Below are 18,089 nucleotides of genomic sequence, written 5' to 3' on the forward strand. Positions count from 1 at the left end.
AGAGTTCAGAGAAGGGTAACATTATGGGGTAGTTCAGGGTTTTAAGCTTTCTGGAAAGTGTGGAGTGTTAAGTGGCAGTAAAAGGTTATTAAGGTACAGTTAGATCACTAAAGAATCAATTCAATAAAAACGACTTTTAAAATTTGGCATTTTTTGGAACTGTCATAGGAAATAATGAAGGATACAGCATTATTACTGTTTCAACTCGATTTTAATGTAGTCCGCATTTTAAAAGTAAATGTTATTACATTCAGCCATGTGGAAGAAGACTGGGCCCCAGCAGAAAGGGTTAGAGGGGAGTTCCCAAAGTATAATTTAGTGACATAAGAGACTGAGAGGTGACTGGAGACACAGGCGATGAAGCAGATGACGAAAGGCCTTGGGTGTTCTGTTTAGGGCCTGCAGTGGGTGGGTGCATCACATTATGAATGTTGACTATGTATGTGTTCTGCAGCAGCTAAGGAGAGGTGCAAGTGAGCGCTGGTGCATCTAGATGTTTTTTGCCAGTCTGGATAGACTAGTGTTGCAGCTCAGCATTCTGTGTAGGTAAGTCCATATGGAGGTGTGAAGAGACCAGCCTTTGTGGATTGTCACCAGCAAACTTGAAATGGATAGAAAGAATGGGTAGGTGAAGAGAGAGCGAGGTTGCATCTTGGAGATGTATAAAGTCCATATAAGATGGGAGACCGTGGGTAAAAGCTGTGAGCCTAAAGGAACAAAGGTGAGGAATGAAGACAAGTCAATCATCCGCATGAGAGGGTAGTGCAGATGCAAGCTAAGATCGCAGCAGACAAGCATAAATGGAGAAGGGAAGTCAGCAGTTAACCAGTTACATCAAGGACCTAACAGCTTGCTTATCTTATTCCCACTTGTAATGGTAGGGAAAATTTGATATGAAAACCTCACAGGGAAGGGACGAAAGAGATGTTGGTGTTAGTGTAATGAATGTGTATGTTAGTCTGGTATAACGTCCTATGTTAGGTGCAGTATTGTGCAAAACATATCCTGAGCAACAGGAAACAAATAGTCTGAATTTCTAGATAGGTTTACCTCATGTGGACTGTTAACATTGGGTGTGTCCTTCAAAAAGTCCACACCCAATTTGTTCATGGCGCAATTGCCTCTTAGTATAAAAGGTAAGCTATAGTGCCTCAGCGATGAGCTGTCCGATAAAATTCACCTAAAGATTTAAACTTTCACCACAAACTAGAAAAAAAAGATTTTTAGGCTCGACCCCCCCCCCCCCCCGCGCCTCAACCCCACCCCACCCCCGCCAAAAACTGCTTTAGGAGTAAAATACCACCTTTCCCCACTACTACCCCAGGCTTCACTCTGTGAAGACCTGTTCTTTAAAAAAAAAAAAAAAAACTGATGTAAGTCATCTATTTGCATATGATATAATCTACCACTCTCGGATCAAGTTTCTGTGATGCCTCCGTGGACTCAAAGTGGCTTTACTGGCTGACATCAGCCATGTCCTCCCAAACCGCTCTGAGAGGTTCATGCCTATCTTGGGACACTGATTAATGTTTGCAACTTATACACTGCTTCTGATACAGTGATCCTTTGACCAATATACAATCTCTTGTTTATATCAAAAGTCTTTGAAGAAGCATTTTCACAATAAATCGAGCAATTTGTGGAAAACAGTAGTTTGCTGTTTTCCTTTTAGATGGGCTACTACCCAAGTATGTTCGTAATTGAGTGCATGTTAATCTTTATTTTGGATGACCTCATAATATAGAGACCAGTGGTAACCGTGTAAGTGACTTGATCTCATTGTATAATCTTTGTGGAGAATAGTAACAGAATCACAGACTACAGTATTGCATGCAGCGTAAATCTGCTCCCAAATGAGTTGTAAGGATATTCTGCCATATTTTCATCGATTCTATTTCGACTACATGTATTCCCATCTTTTCTTTCTAATAAGAAAAGTTATTTATTTCCGTAATTCTTTAAGTGCAATAGCTTGTTATACAAATTGCAGATAGTGTTGGGAGAGATACTACTGTGTTTTGTTTACGCCAGAAAGGGAGTTTTGGGAAAATGTAGTTCAAAAGCTTAGTGGAGTGACAGCATTTAGGAGTTAAACTCATGCAGCAGAATATCGTTATTGAACAAAATTCATTCTTGGTCACTTTTTAGGTTTCGCCTGCCCAGCGCTTGTGCTCTGCTTGTGAAATCTCTTGTATTTAATGTATCTTAAAAAGGGGCTCTTATCGGTTCCTGTAGCTGAATTACTGTGTCCATTCACTATTGTGTTGAACTTTTCTGTTGTTGTTAACTTTCCCTGGCTTCACGCATCTACTAAAGCTGTTCACACAGTTTATGCCCCATTCACTATAGAGGTAAGATCGCTTCCCACGGAAGAGGCAGACCGCTTCTCACAGTATGCTGGAATGATTGCGTAATATTACTTTGTTGTGTAAAGCAGATGCTTTAACCTCAGAACATTTGTGGCATTTCCTATGCATGGCTCAGTACCTTTCTTTGCACTTTGTGGGCATTATCAGATTGATTTCTTTCAATTTAATATATTTGGTCATTATGATCAAATTCTAAATGTTGCAATAAACATTGCACGTTAAACATAAAGGTAATATACAAGAGCAACTACTAAACATGTAGCCACAAGTTAAGTTACTGTGCATAAAACAGGGTCACAGTGTCAATCGTGCAGCAGGTGCAGTGACACCAGGGCCAAAAGCTCTAGGCACCCCACTAAACACATACAATTGCTATATTTTACTACTAAACAGGCAGTCACAAGTGCAGTTACCTTGCAGACGACAAGGTCATGATTTGAATAGTGCAGCCGGTGCAGTGGCACCGAGGCCATACGTTGTCAGAACTCCTCTAAATGCCTAATATTGCTATATTTTACTACTATACAGGCAGTCACAATTGCAGTTACCTTGCAGTTGAAAGGGGCTTGACTTAAATTGTGCAGCAGGTCTTGTGGCACCATGGCCAAAAGTTGTCTTAATTAACTCCACTAAACACCAAATATTGCTAGATTTTACTACTAAACAGGCAAGTGCAGTTGTGTGGCAGGCAACAGGATCATTATTTGAATGGTGCAGCAGGTGCATTGGCACTGGGGCCAAGAGCTCTAGGGACTCCACTAAACCAAGATTATTGCTATTTTACTACTAAACAAGACCGTCACAAGTGCAGTTATCTAGCAGGCAATAGTGTTTTGATTTGAATGGTGCAGCAGGTTCACTAGCACCAAGACCAAAAGCTCTAGCTACCCCACTAAACACCTACTATTGCTATATTTGACTGCTAAACAGGCAGTTACAAATGCAGTTATCTAGCAGGCTCGAGTGCCGTAATTTCAGTGGTTCTGCAGGTGGAGTGGCACTGGGCCCTAAGCTCTAGGAACCCCTATAAACACCAAATATTGTAATATTTTAGTACTAAACAGGCAGTCGCAAGTGCAGTTAGCTTACAGGCAATAGGGTCATGACTTGAATGGTTCAGCAAGTGCAGTGGCACCGGGGCCAAACGTCCTAATTCTTCTAAACACCAAGTATTGGTTTATCTTACTACTAAACAGGCAGTCACAAATGCAGTTATCTTGTTATCACTATGGTAATGATATTAATGGTGCAACAGGTCCAGTGGCGCTGCACCCGAAAGTTGTTAGAACTCCTCTAAACACGTAATATTGCTATTATATCAATTAATTCTATTATTTCCCTTCTTCATTTCATTTTTCAAAATGTTGCTATTACCTATCAGCACTATACCACTAGTAACAGTACAATGTATTGCCTTTTTGAACATAAACCAGTCATAACACTTTAACAGAATTTCTGTAACCTCTATTGAACAACTACTCCGCAAGCTGCAACTTACAACAAAAAACAGCTTATTATTGATCACATAGGCGAAATGAAATGCATTTACCAATGCTTGTTAAAATAAAGCCTGGCATAAATCGTATCGTAAAAACACATAAGGTAATCCGTTTTGCTGAAGGAGGGGGCCTCTAGAAGTAACCTATTCGGACCAGGCTATTCATTTGCAAAAAAACCCTACAAAATAAAATAGACCCCTCGGCCTTTCATCCACGCAGAGTCGATAAGTTGACTGATTGAGTTGAGGTAGTTATGCCATCTGTGGTTCACAGACCTACTAAGCTGCAAGGATGCAGCAGTAAGTGCCAGATAAATGGAAACAAATATGCATGGAGACCAAGGGACGGTATTCATGTTTGCGAAAGGTACGCAAAGCTCACTCTGCCTTCGGTTCTGTTCTTTTTTAGTTTTTTTTTGTTTTTAGGTCGCGCCTAGGCAGTGAATGGGCAGTCTCTGGAGACTTGCTGTATCTACTGTATGGGCTTTCAGCACACCCATCCATTTTGATTCATTCATTCATGTGCCTTTTGAAATTCCTTTGTTTTTGTTGGTGAATAGTTTACATTTGTCCCTCCTTTTACTGTTTTGGCCATTTCCTGGAGACTGAGCTTGTTAAATGGGTCATTTCAATATCGGTCATATGTTCGTAGTGGCGCATTACTTTTTCTTTTTCCTGGACTTGTTTTGGCTTTCTGAATGCACTCACCAGAGGGCTGCAAATCATGTCCTTATCTTGTTTCACAATCGCTTTTTCAGTCAGAGGCTGTTTTTTATCCTATAACATTTTTGATTTCATTTGCTCAAATGTCAAAACCTTAAATGATACTTAATGGAAGAGTCATTTAGGGAGACGGGCAACAGTAGGATCAACCTATTTACATTGTGCTTTTGATAGCATAATTTTTTGGATACAATTGAAGAGGTAAATATGCTGTTATTGCTCTGTTTTATGAAATTGAAGCAACTTTAAGTTGCACGCTTTCAACTTTTGATGCTTTCTTTTAGGGTTCAATTGTTGATGAAATAAAACCAATATGCAAGGATGCCTCCTCTTGCGGTCCAAACAGCATGTAATGGGAGGTTACTTAACAATGTAACCTGCAAGTAGACAGTGTAACACCACCACAGCACCAGCACAGCTCCACCTCAGCACCACCTCCGCCGCAGCGCAGCTCCACCTCAAGACCAACACCAACTCTGCACCAGTGCAGCACCACCTTACTGCCAGCGTAGCACTACCTCAGCATCAGTGCAGCATCACAACCTCCGTATCAGCGCAGCACCACCAAAGCATCACTCAGCACCACCTCAGCATCACTCAGAATCACCTCATCACCCGTGCAACATCTCAGCATCACTCCACACCACCAGGGCATCACCACAGCATCAGCAAGCACCACCTCTGCATCAGTGCACCACCACCAGCACAGCAATAAACTCTGCATCAGTGCATCCACAGCACAGCATCAGCGCAGCACCAACTCAGCCCCACCAAGCACCAGCACAGCATCACCTGAGCACCACCAAAGTCCAAGTGCAGCACCAGTGCTGCACACTCCGCACCACCTCAGCACACCACCATCTCCGCATCAGTGCAGCACCACCTCCGCACCAGTATTCCAGCACAGCATCACCCCGACATCAGCACAGCACCATTTCAGCATCAGCACCGCCTCCACATTAGTGTACCACCACCAGTGTAGCCCCAACTCCGTATCACTGAAGCATCACCACCGCAGCATCAGCACAGCACCACCTCTGCATCAGTGCACCAGCACAGTAATAAACTTAGCACCAGTGCAGCCATACCACAGCATCAGCGCAGTACTACCTCAGCACCAGTGGTGCTGCACCTCAGCAGTAACTCAGCACCAGTGCAGCATCACCTCAGCACCAGTGCAGCACCACATCAGCACAGCATCACCTTAGCACTGCATCAACTCACTATCACTCAGCACCACCTGAGCACCAGCGCAGCACTTTCACCTTAGAATGACTCAGCACCAGTGCAACATCTCCTCAGCATCAGTGCATCACCACCAGCGGAGCCCCACCACAGCACGAGCGCAGCACCACATCAGCAGCAACTCTGCACCACTTCAGCATTAGCGCAGCACCACCTCAGCATCGGCACAGGATCACCTCAGCACTGCAACAACTCACTATCACTCAGCACCACCTGAGCACCAACTCAGCACAGCACCACCACCTCAGCATGACTCAACCCCACCTGAGCACTACCAAAGCATCAGTCAGCACCATGTCAGCATCACTCAGCAGCACCTCCGTATTACTCAGCACCACCTGATCCCCCAACTCTGCACAAACACACCACCACCTCAGCATGAGTGCAACACCACCTCAGCATGAGTGCAGCACCATCTCAGCACCATCCCACATCAGCACAGCACCACCTCCGCATCAGCACAGCACCACCTCCGCATCAGCACAGCACCACCTCCGCATCAGCACAGCACCACCTCCGCATCAGCACAGCACCACCTCCGCATCAGCACAGCACCACCTCCGCATCAGCACGGCACCACCTCAGCAGCAATCCAGCACCAGCTCAGCAGCAATCCAGCACCACTTCAGCATCGGTGCAGCACCACCTCCGCATCAGTGCATCTCTTCAGCCCAGTACCACATCGGCATCACTCAGTAGCACCTCGGCATCACTCCGCACCCTGTCGGCATCACTCCGCACCCTGTCGGCATCACTCCGCACCCTGTCGGCAGCACTCCGCACCCCCTCGGCATCACCACAACACCCCCTCCTTATCAGTGCACCACCACAAGTGCAGCACCAGCTCAGCATCAGAACAGCACCACCATAGCATCAGGGCAGCACGTGCACAGCACCAACTCAACATCAGCACAGCACCAGCTCCACATGAGTGCACCACTACTACTGCAGCCCTGCCTCAGCACCAGCACAACTCCACCTCAACACCACCTCTGCATCAGCGCAGCCCAACCTCTGCATCAGCGCATCCCAACCTCTGCATCAGCGCAGCCCAACCTCTGCATCAGCGCAGCCCAACCTCGGCATCAGCGCAACATCACCTCAGCACAGCATCATTCAGCAACACCTGAGAACCAGTTCAGCACCACCTGAGCACCTTGGCATCAGCACAGCACCACCTCTGCATCAGAACAGCACCACCTCTGCATCAGTGCAGCACCAGCGCAGCCCCACATCCGCACCAGCTCCGCCCCACCTCAGCAGCATTTCAGCACCACTTCAGCATCACGTTGGCACAGCACCAACTCTGCATGACTCTGCACCACCTGACCACCTCCGCCTGGCTCGGCACCACCTCCGCCTGGCTCGGCACCACCTCCGACTGACTCTGCACCACCTCCGCACCACCTCAGCATCACTTAGCACCATCCCAGTCTGCCCTCCGATTGGGGCATCTGTTGAGTGTCCCCTAGTGTCCGTCCGCTGCTCTAGTTATAATTCTACCTCCACCCTCCCATTGTTTATGCCACCCCCACCACACCCTCTTTCCCCCCCCCCCCCCCCCAGCAAAAACAAGCATTTGCAATGCAATAGGTCTCGCATTTGTGAGAGTTAGAGCTATTGGCATTGTAAATGATAATGTCTTTTACCTATGTGTTTTGGTTTGGAGTGTAGTGAATGTAAGTGGTGTGGAGTGGAATTATGTGAGTTGTATTGGAATTGTTAGTTGTGGTATTATGTGTACATCTGTGGTGTGTATTGGAGGTATGTGGTGTGTATTGGAATTGTGCTGTGTATTTGAAATATGTGGTTTGGTGTGTAATTATGTGGTGTGTATTGGAAGTGTGTCTATTTGAATTGTATGGTGTGGAACTGTGTGGCATTGAGCGAAAATATGCTTATTGAAATTATGTGTTATGGTGTGGACTGCATTTATGTGGATTGCTTGTATGTGGCATAGAGTGCATTTATGTGGGGTGTATTTATGTTGTATTGAGTAGAGTGTAATTATGTGTAGCGTGAAAATGTGGCGCTGAGTGCTATTATGTGGAGTGTTATGTTGTGTTATGCAGAATTGTGTGGCATTGAATTGTGTAATGTGTGGAATTATGTGTCATGATTTGTAGTGGTATTATGTAGCATGTTGTGAAGATGAATTTTTTTGTGGAGTGTAATTATGTGTTTTGGAATTAAGTGGATGTGTGCAGGGTAAATATATCAGATACGCACTTAAAAAAAGCCCACTGAATCTGCACAAAAGAGCCCTAACCCTACATTTCCTAAGTGAAGGATGCAGTAGTTTCAGGAGCACTAGTTAGCTCCCGCTTTGCTTAAGTCAAGCGTCATTTGCAATCTTGCCATATAACCGGTCCAAAAACTGCAGACGGCTCAAAAAGCAGCAAGCCGTCGCACTCATCTTTTGGCCAAAAAAAAACAAATATGTGACATCCCAACTAAAGAGCATATATTTGGGGGACAAATTGGTGACACAAGGAGGTGAACAGTTTTGGTAAATGTTGTTAAGGTTGTTTGTTGTTTTTGGTGCTTTGTCAGTGTCTGCAGCTAGACAAAATAGATCAGAGAAGGATGTGCTGCTGTAGGGACGAGCAGAAATGGTTTGTCCCAGCACCACTCAGACGGATCACCCAGGGAAAGGAGAGGTAGTCAAGGTACATGGGTGTTGTGATTGTGTAGTGTGTCCACTGGCATCTCAGCCTTTAAGGTTATGCAGAAGGATATCAACACACAAACAAACACAGCTCTTCAAATTCAAGATCAATTGAGTAAAGAGGGATCTGAGATAAACACAGAACAAATGGGCAAGCACGAGAAAAGCATGGATGGCATTGACGCTGAGAGAGTGATAAAGCTGGCAGCTATAAACAGTGCCCTTTTTTCTATCCATGGCAATCAAAATCTGAAAAGCAGATGTTTGCAGACTTGCTTATTGACCCGCTTCTGCTTCCCAATGATTTTTTTTAAAAAGTCACTCAGGTCTACATGAAGTCTAAGAGAGTGTGGTCTGTAAGGCCAGAGGGTGAGGGTTGGTATGTTTAAACGCAGATAAGGACGGTATAGGAATTAAGGTTTATTATTTTCGTTTTTACACCATGTTTAAATTTGAAAGGTATAAAACAGACGGTGCAGAAAATAGGCTCTTTCTCCATCATTGATTAATGCGACTTTTACAACAAAAAAAAAATCGAAACGACTATCAATATTTGTGTGGAGTTCTATTTTCAAGGAGAACAAGGAACTGAAGGTAAAAAACTTTTAGGTACCGTCAGCAATGGGGTTCTAACGACCCTGTTTTGGGTTGTAAAAGCACTGCAGCTGAAATAGAAACAGAATGCTTTTGCCACTTTTTCTGTAATTACCACATAGCGGCAGGAGTAAAGTAAGGACTATGATCGGCTTGGTTGCTTAAAACAAAGTAAACTGGGAGAGAGGGGCTAGAGTAGGGGCGAGGATCGGCTGAAAACACAAGCTAAAAGTGCTTTTGTTTTCAGCCGATCCTTGACCGCTGAAAACACAAGCCCTATTTAAATAAACACACACCTTTACCCCTGTGAGAGTAAAAGTGGTGAAGGCCGGGCTGGGGCAGTTGCAGGAGCACTGAATGCAACCAGAGGAGACGCAGCATAGTGTGTGCTGCAGAGGCGGGGACGGAGTACGGGAGGGGAGGGCATCGCCACTATGGGAAAATAAAATCAAACGCAAACACCATGAAGCAGACATGCCGCACACAGCTAAGAAAATGAAGCACGGCAACGGAAACAAGGAGAAGTAGTGCCTGCATTAAAGCAACAGAAGCGGATGGCAAGACGAGCAGTGACAGGACAAAAGGAACATTAAATGAGCGATGCCATGGTCGAACATATAGCGCGCGCGGTGCCCTGTATATTAGATTAAGTGGGCACCGTGCTACAACACTAAGTGCAGCTTCCATGCGGCTTAAATTTACACGCACCAGGCACCATGATTATAAAGCAAGAGTGGGGCTCCCAGGCCAAAGTACATCTACCCAGGTGGCTTGTAGGAGGAAAATGTCAGTCTCAGAACCGCTGGCGTATCCTCAGACCAAAGGCGCGAATAGCTGCGTGGCGATTCAGTAGGCTGCGATGCATTCCCTCACTGCATACAACAAGCCCTTGTGACGTAGCTCGTAAGTATCGAGTGCGCCCGGCGTAAGGCGTGCCTTGCTCAGCGTGTGGCGCATGCGTGCTATGGGTGTTTGGGTATGCAGCTGATAGCTGGGGCAGGTTCAGAGACCCGACTATAGTGGACCTAACTCTAGGGTGCAGGCCGGAGCAGTGGAGAGGGCTTGGGAGCAGTACCGGGGCACGTCAGATCGCCCTATTGGATCGAAGGAGGTAGCACTTGGGAAGCCTTCACAGCAGCGAGAAAAAGCAGACGCACTACCGCCATGTACGGGCACTTGGGCCCGCAGCGCTTCCCGTCCCGGGATTTTAACAGCATCGTCCAGATCTGCAGCGCAAATGTTCAAAGGATCAATGGCAACAGTGAGTATGATGGCACAAAGTTGCTGACTTGCCTCGGAAGTGGGACCGGAGATGTGCACGTCGCGTGTCTGTTGTACGTGCGTGTTCACGTGCGCGTACACAGGCTCAAATCTGCCAAAAGCCTTGCGCGTGCCCATCTCTTGTCCCACTTCCGAAGCAAGTCAGCAACAATAGATCTCGCTGCGGACAGCAGCGCTTCGCGCTGCGTTCGCAGGCGAGACCTAAAAAACAGTAACAAGCAAGCATTAGAACAGGCAGGAAGAAGTTACCAGCATTGCAAGGGCAAAAAACAAGAAGACCTTTTTTATGTTGGGTATGTATAAGGTGACAAAAATGCTTGACGCTTTTTTATTATAAGTTTTCAACATGCTGCACAGCAGTCGCAGTGCTCTACAACATAGCTTAAAACATTGGCAAAGCCAATAGCTCGAGCTAAACATTTATAAGGTCTCAAAGGCAAGGCCTTTTGGCTATGACAATGTTTGTTTCAGAACTGTGCCCCTTTGTTCTTTCTTGCACGATATTAAATAGATGCTTTATCCTTAGAATTCAGAAAAAACTAGCATACTCATTTGATTTCATTTATGAACCGCAACGTATGCCAAAGTCGCCTTGGCACTTCCTGGAGTTAAAGGACAGTAACTAGTGGTGATATTAAAAGGCAGAAATAAACAGCAAGGTTTTGAGTGACTTCTTAAAAGCCAGGTGTTTAGGGGTAATCCCTAAATGATCTGGCATTTGATTCCAAAGGCAAGTGGTTGCATGGGAAAAGCTTCTACCTCCCCAGGAAACTTTGGAGATAGTTGGAACCAACATTTTCTCCGATTCCTAGGTATTTCCCAAACTGAATCATTGGAAATTCAGTATAGAGCTGGCCAAATTATGTCTTAATAGGCTTAACGCTTTTCTAATTGGCCTTAATTTCTTAAACTACATTAAAATTATGAAGTGCTATATGGAAGTTATGGGTTCTGCAAAATAGTTATTAATAATGGCTGTACAATATGTAAATGAGTGTAATCTGTCATATTTTCTGCAGTGACTACTAAGATGATTGGTCCATCACAGAGGTTTTTATTATGAAGGCATAAAGAAAAAATGATGGACAGAATGCTGAACAATGTCAAACATTCACCCCCAGTACAGAGATCTGGTCCAAAATCCTTTTTTTTTTTTTGCTCCCTACTCCATTCCAGTTTGGCAATTTGGACCCAGCCATATGCAAATCAATCCTGACCCTGCACCCCGAAGGGACAGTCCAGCCCAAACTGCCAGGCCAGGTCCTCGCTGCACCAGAAACAAACATCCTAGGACCAATTTTGGGTTTTCACCCCTTGGGAGTGCAGTCATGGGCTATAGATGTTGGAGTCATGCATGTGACACTGTTTGGGGTGGCAGTCTGGAGTTGTGGGTAAGACAGATGTAAAACATTCTGGTAAAAGGATGAATGCCAGGTTGGTGGCACTGTCATTTGTGGCAGGTATTAATGGTTTGGTCAGTCGCGCCAGGTCTTTTTTCATCGGAGAGATACAAGAAGGCAACTGTACGATGGTTTGCCAGACCTCCAGAGAGTAGGGTGCCATTGTGGAGGTATTGTTGTTCTGGCTGGAAAAAGTCCTCTCACGCATGTGCTCCCATCATTTGTGGTGGAGCACATTAGGTGTTGTGTGTGTTAACTTTACCTTCCAGGGTTTCTGGTGCATCAGCGAGCTAGTGGCAGAGCCCTTCCAAGCTCTCTCACTGTGCAAACTCTGCCAACACTTTCCCATTGTTAATAAAGCATCCAAGCCCTGACATTGAGGCTTTACACCACTGCACAGTAGAGCCACTCCAGGCTTTGGTAGTTGCTCCAAGCATTGTACTTTTCCCCCTACTGATCTCTGCTTCTATACCTAATGGGGTAGAGCGATGTTTGTTCTATGACTTCGTTGCTGTGGCTCCCCGTCTCATCCTACCATGAGCGTGCCTGCTGCGGCTCCACTCTTAGGCTCTGCGCTTCAGGCAGCCTAGAACACAAGTTCGGGGCAGAGCAAAAAGACCCTACCTTCTCAATCAGATTTAGGTCTCTGACGTCACTAGTTATGGACTGTTCAGCAGGAGGGTGGCATGCAGGTGGTGGTGCATTTTGACGCACACTGTCACAAATGCATCACTAAAGGAGGGTGTGGTTGCACACGGTCTTTTACAGACAGCATATGTTCCATTGAACTAGCCACAAAGTTTGCCTGACAAGCAGTTTTACTGAAACTTCTATAGTTCACAAGCAATAATGTGTTGAAATAGGTTTTCTATAAATATTTACTAAGTGCAAATCTCTCAGTAAAGTGTCTTCATTTATTTTAAGCTTAATGGAATCTTTGTTGCCATCACACTTCAGAATTACTGAAAATATGATTTGTGCTTTCCTAACTGCTATACGTTTTGAAACATTAGTGCAGTTATTTTACATGCATTTATTTACATTTTGTTGAGGAAGAAAAGGTTGACGTTCCACAGCCTTTCCGTTTACACTCCCTGCAGCAAGTTTGGCAGATAGTTGACTTTCCAAAACCCTAGAACTTTGCAGTCAGAGAAAGAAAAGTGAACTACAATTTCCATGTTAAAAGAATAAGCAGCAATTTGTCTGAAAGCCTACTTTGACATTTGACCTCTGTCTTTGAACCTACAGCAAATGTGGCTAGATGAAAATAAAATGTAAAGGCACCTTTATTGCTCACTCACTGTATGTACTCCAGTCTGGTTATTTTAGGGGTGCTGCATCACCCCTTCTTCCTGGGCCTAAAATACAGGCCCTCGGAGTAGGGAATTGCAAATCCAGGATGTAGCTACTTTCAGAGCAAGCCATTAATCTGACAAAGTGGGGTTCCTTCCATCGCTCCAGATGTGTCATCCAGTACAGTTTTTGTTGTGTAGCTGCTTGTTGCAGCGACACTATTGCTTTGCTCCGTGTTTACCTCATGATGAGGATCTGTTCCTTTTATTTCTACTGCAGTTCTTTTACATCATATGACACTCCATAATAGTAACTCAAGGCCTGTATATCAAGATATACAAAAAATAGAATTTACTTTCATTTAGCTTTTCTTATCAAGTTTGTGCCAGCACGGAGCCAATGAAAGTTGGGACGTAGAGTCAAAACAGTGGAACTGCAAAAGGTGCATTCTGCGTGGGCTTCCATTGGGGTGGTGGGGTGGGGGGGGGGGGAGATTTTAGGTGAGCACAGGAAAGTGGCATTGTACTTAAGACAGAATTTATGTATGCGAGCCAAGTATCTATCTGATTGTTTAGAACAGTGCAGTGTCTGCATTTGTGGGTTGGTTTGCGGAGGGTGGGGGGGGGGGGGGGTGCTTAGTTTTTGTGGGCCTCATCAGAACAGGCTGTGATGTGGCACGCAGCCACCTCTTCTTTAAAGACTGGCGGCAGCGTATTATTTCCGTAATTCACGTAGACAACAGGCACAGGGCTGCAGTACTTTTCTGGCAAATCTCATGATTGGTGCAATACTTTTTAAAGTGGCAGCGCCCCCATAAACGATTGCGATCCAATCGTGACCGTCCTGTATAGCTTCAGTCAAGGTGGGCATGACCTGGGGCGAATCAGCCGGGCGGATATATCCCGAAGGATGTGCGGATTGTCTGCCTTCCCTGCGCTTTCCGATTGGCTGACGGTTTGACGTGTGACAGTGCCGCGCGGGCATCTTAAGCCGGTGCCACTTTCTGCCTAGTCCACGGCTTCCTTTCGAGAAGAGCACTGATGCAAGCTCATTTCCTCTTCCGAGAATGCTGCACAGAAAGAGGGTGCAGCCCCCGCAGTCTTCGCTACTGTCAGCCGCCCCTCTCCAAGGACCGCTTTAAGGAAGACCCCCATGTTCGACTGAATGTGAGTGCCAGCTTTTCCTTCGACCCCTTTTCCTTTTTCAAAGGAGTGCACTTGAAGCAGGGGATGGCAAGTGCGCCCGTTTCACGGCGCGTGAACTAGTTGCAGCCTCTGGGCTCGCTTGCTGAATGGCAGGATTTCCTGAATACTGCCGTGACCTGCCTTCTGTAGCATCCTCTTTCTAGTCTCAGGCGCTTTCCGTCATAATTAAAGTTTTGAACTTTCAGTTGGCGACGAGGGTACACCGGAGACCGAGAGGACACGGGGCGGGTGGTGTGCGTGTGATATTTGGGTCCCCCACGTCTCTGAATTAGACTTTTAAATGTGCCTCGTGGCAGGGAAGCCGGTTAATTGTTGTTGTGGTCTCGCGAAGAAGGGGAACAGGACATTAAGCTTTTGTGTGAAGCTCAATGAAAGGGAAGCGCGAAGTGGAGATAACCACCCAGCTGCAGACACAAAGTGGGTCCTTGGAGTTTACTATACAAGTCCTGACTATTTTTTATTTTTCGGCTTTGTACAAAGAGCCTCTTCACACTGACAGCCAAGAAGGGCATGTTCTTTCAAAGGCACATTTCCTTTGAGTTGCACAGTTGCCATTATGGTTTAACAGTCCGCCACTATTTCCCTTGTAAAGTTGTGATATAAGAAGTTTTATAAAGTTCTGCAACCCTTGATAAAGGCCACACGCCGGTATTTATTTCGTTCACATAACATTATTCAACATTAGTTGGCCACAAAATGCAGATTCATCTGTTTTACTTTTCTCTTTGCCATAGTTCGTAAAATTAATTTTTTTCCTTATTTTTTTCTTCACGTGAGTTTTATATAGCGTGAAATTGGCCCAATGACATTCGAGTGGTTTACACGAGCACCAGATCAAATCTCCAAGGTCAGATTCGTATTTTAGTCACCGAGCGATCACGTGATGTGCCCTAAGTCACAGGATGTTGAGCAGACGCCGGGACTAGAACCTGGTTCCCTAGTTATAAAGTGCAGCTCTGGCCGTTAGGCCGCATCTGCTCCTTCCTTATGTCACTTGCTCAAATTCCAATGAAGAAAAAATAGTTATTGGAAATAAAGATAGGCAGGAACGTTGTGTTGTGCCATTTGAGGGGTCGGGTAATGGAACAAGGTCGTAGACAGCTGAGAGACTAAAGATGGGGAAATATGAAAGGGGAGTGAAAGATGCTGGAAAATATACTTGGACTCTATGTTGAGGGACATCTGTCCAACCATTCGCTGATCCTCTGGTGAGCATTTACTGAAAGGACGTCCTCAAACTGTGTAATTCCTGTGTACGTTTGTTTGCCTGTTTTAGTTGTTTTGGTGAGATAGGCCGTTTTTGGCTTGGCTGGAAGCTCCCAGGCCACACTCCCGATCATCTACACCCATAGGTGGAAAGGAGCCAGGGTGACATGCAGAGGAGAGCCACACCTGCTGCACGTGGGAGAGCCACAGTCAGAACCGCAGCCGGGTCAAAGGTTGGCAGCTCCAGTATTAGCATGTGAGAAGTGGGTCCTTTCTGAATTGTGTTCATTTAGTTTTGGGTTCCTTGCAGCTGATCAGTTTTGGCAGGGCGCGGGGGCTGATGTCTTGTCTATCTGCCAAGGGGGGTAGAGAGGGAGTGCCTGCTTCGCGGAACTATTCTTTGTTTACAAATCTGAACAGGAAATAATTCTCAAGGAGGGTTGAGTGGTTTTGTACCTCAGGCTTTAAACATCACCATTATTTCTTTTCACACTTTGTGTATGTGCATTTGAGAAACACGCTACAATAACGACCATCTCTCCCTTTCTTTAAATTGACAGTTGAATTGTATGAACTTTATTTTGGACAATACATTCCATGCATCTCCACTGAGCGTCTTAGAGTACATGTGTCACAGACCCAACATATTGGCCTGAGTTTTTTTTTTTTTAGGCATCACATGCTGAGGGCTGCATGCTTCATAGGGAAAATAGTCTAAAAACTTTGGGAAATAACCTGTGGTTAGATTAAAGTTTGTAGAGATGACCGGGATTTGGATGCGAATGGTGGCACAAACACAATTTTTAAAGTGAAACAATGAAATCAATACGCTCACTTCAAGGTAATGTGCTTTGATCCAGACGCCCCTGACCCCACTTCATGGGCACATAGAGATCACTCCCCGCCCCTTAAAACCAGCACTTTGTCGAAGCTGTTGGGAGCATTCATTTTCTGTCAAAGGCGGCCGAAGTGTTTTTCAACATGCTTTGACAAAGTTGATGTGTATCACTCATTGGGTGCAAGTCTCACTTGTGACCTGTCCTGGTGCTTCCATTGACTTTGTGTATGATGGATGGGAGTTTCACGTATGGCATACTACTGCAGTCACTTATGTCACTTCCTGTACTTGATTCTCATAGCTACTCAGTACAGTGGCGCCAAAATATTTTACACCCAATCACCGTTTTGCTTCTCCTCTTTCTATGTGTAAACATGACAACATGCTTTGCTATTCAAAAAATATACAATGTCTTTGTGCTACTTCTACTCCGCTGTTTCAGCATTTTGGTTCTTCTTACCCATAAATGCTCTTAAATTGTTTTGACATTTTGAGGTTGAGGACCTCAACCAGTGAAGCAAGGCTAGTGTGAAGATTGGAACATGCTTAGGCAGATGGGAGGACAGTGAGTAGGTGTTATCTACATTAAGATAATGTAGACCAGACACCTGGAACTGGAAACATGTGAACACAGACAATGGGCACAATACAGTGTGTTTAGTGTGTCTCTAGGTTTAGTCGAATGTTGGTCTGGATACTACTGACAAAGCAGATCTTTTAAAGATGTAGGCACTGAGGTCCATAGTGGTTTGAAGGAAAGAGCACCTGAAACCATGTGTTCAGTAATCACAAGTTCTCTGTACATCATACAACGCATGTTGGAGGGTGTGGTGAATGGCGTTGAACTCACTGGCAACACCTTCACGCAATTCTTTCTGAAGGATTGGTACACTACCACTGCCCAGTATTCTAATGAGAGCAGTGCCTTGGTGACCCCATACAATTATAAAAACAGTTCTCATTCACCACCTAGTGCAATATGATGCTTCAATGCAGTATGTCCCCAAGATAGTGTATCCAAAGTATTTTGTCCCCAATTAGAAGGGTGGTCTTTAGTCCACTAGAGATGAAATAGTCACAAAGTGGTTGACCTTCCTATTTATTCTTCTAGCTTTGTTGACGTTGGAAGGCCCATATTGCCACTATAATGTTTTGCATTCAAACAGGATTTGACGTCACTCAGATTGAACCTCCAAAAAGCTGCATCAATTACCACCGAACCTTCCAAGCACATAGATCCTGAAAAGATACTAGTACCAATTTTCTTTCAATCCACCTTGTTTTAAGCAGTTGTTAATATATTTGGGTTATAAATCGGTATCTACAATTGCTAAGCACAATTTGTGATTTCTGTTATTTTTCTCCCCCCATTTAGGGGCAGAGACCATCTTACCCCGGGTGTTAAAAACGTTATTATAGAAATTAACCAGAACCAAGTCCCGACCTCCCCTAAATGTTAACCATAGGATTAATGAATGAGGGCCTATAGTTGTTTTTTTCTTTAAACTTAACAAGAGTCTATTTGATATGAGGACCATAAGTCCCCCTTTGGCCCTACCTGCAGTCGACGATGCAGCCTCGAGCCAATGGGTTTAAAAACCCTCGAAATAAATAGGCGCAATACACCAAGTTTCCTGAATACATATTATATGCAGGTCATTTATAAACCCCGACCACTTTAATGTACCCTGTTTTTTTGCTATCCCTCCTACATTCCAGGTCGTGATTTTATAACCACCCTCCAGCCCTGAACCAATGCTACTAGGAGG

The 18,089-nt window shown here is 45.0% G+C and overlaps 1 protein-coding gene across 6 annotated transcripts in view; it reads left to right on the forward strand.

The window, feature by feature from the left end:
• The window catches only part of ELMO1 (engulfment and cell motility 1), a 1,282,006-nt gene that overhangs the window by 128,766 nt on the left and 1,135,151 nt on the right, over nt 1-18,089 (forward strand). Inside the window, exon 1 of one of the 6 annotated variants that reach the window (XM_085607470.1) lies at nt 13,935-14,237. The exons of 4 other annotated variants lie outside the window; for them this stretch is intronic. The gene's annotated coding sequence lies outside the window, so the exon portion shown is untranslated. Of the gene's footprint in view, nt 1-13,934; nt 14,238-18,089 lie in introns of those variants that run through there. One more of the 6 variants, XM_085607466.1, reaches the window with a different exon arrangement.

Source organism: Triturus cristatus, chromosome 5_2 (assembly GCF_964204655.1).
Source record: "Triturus cristatus chromosome 5_2, aTriCri1.1, whole genome shotgun sequence".
Taxonomy (NCBI): Eukaryota; Metazoa; Chordata; class Amphibia; order Caudata; family Salamandridae; genus Triturus; species Triturus cristatus.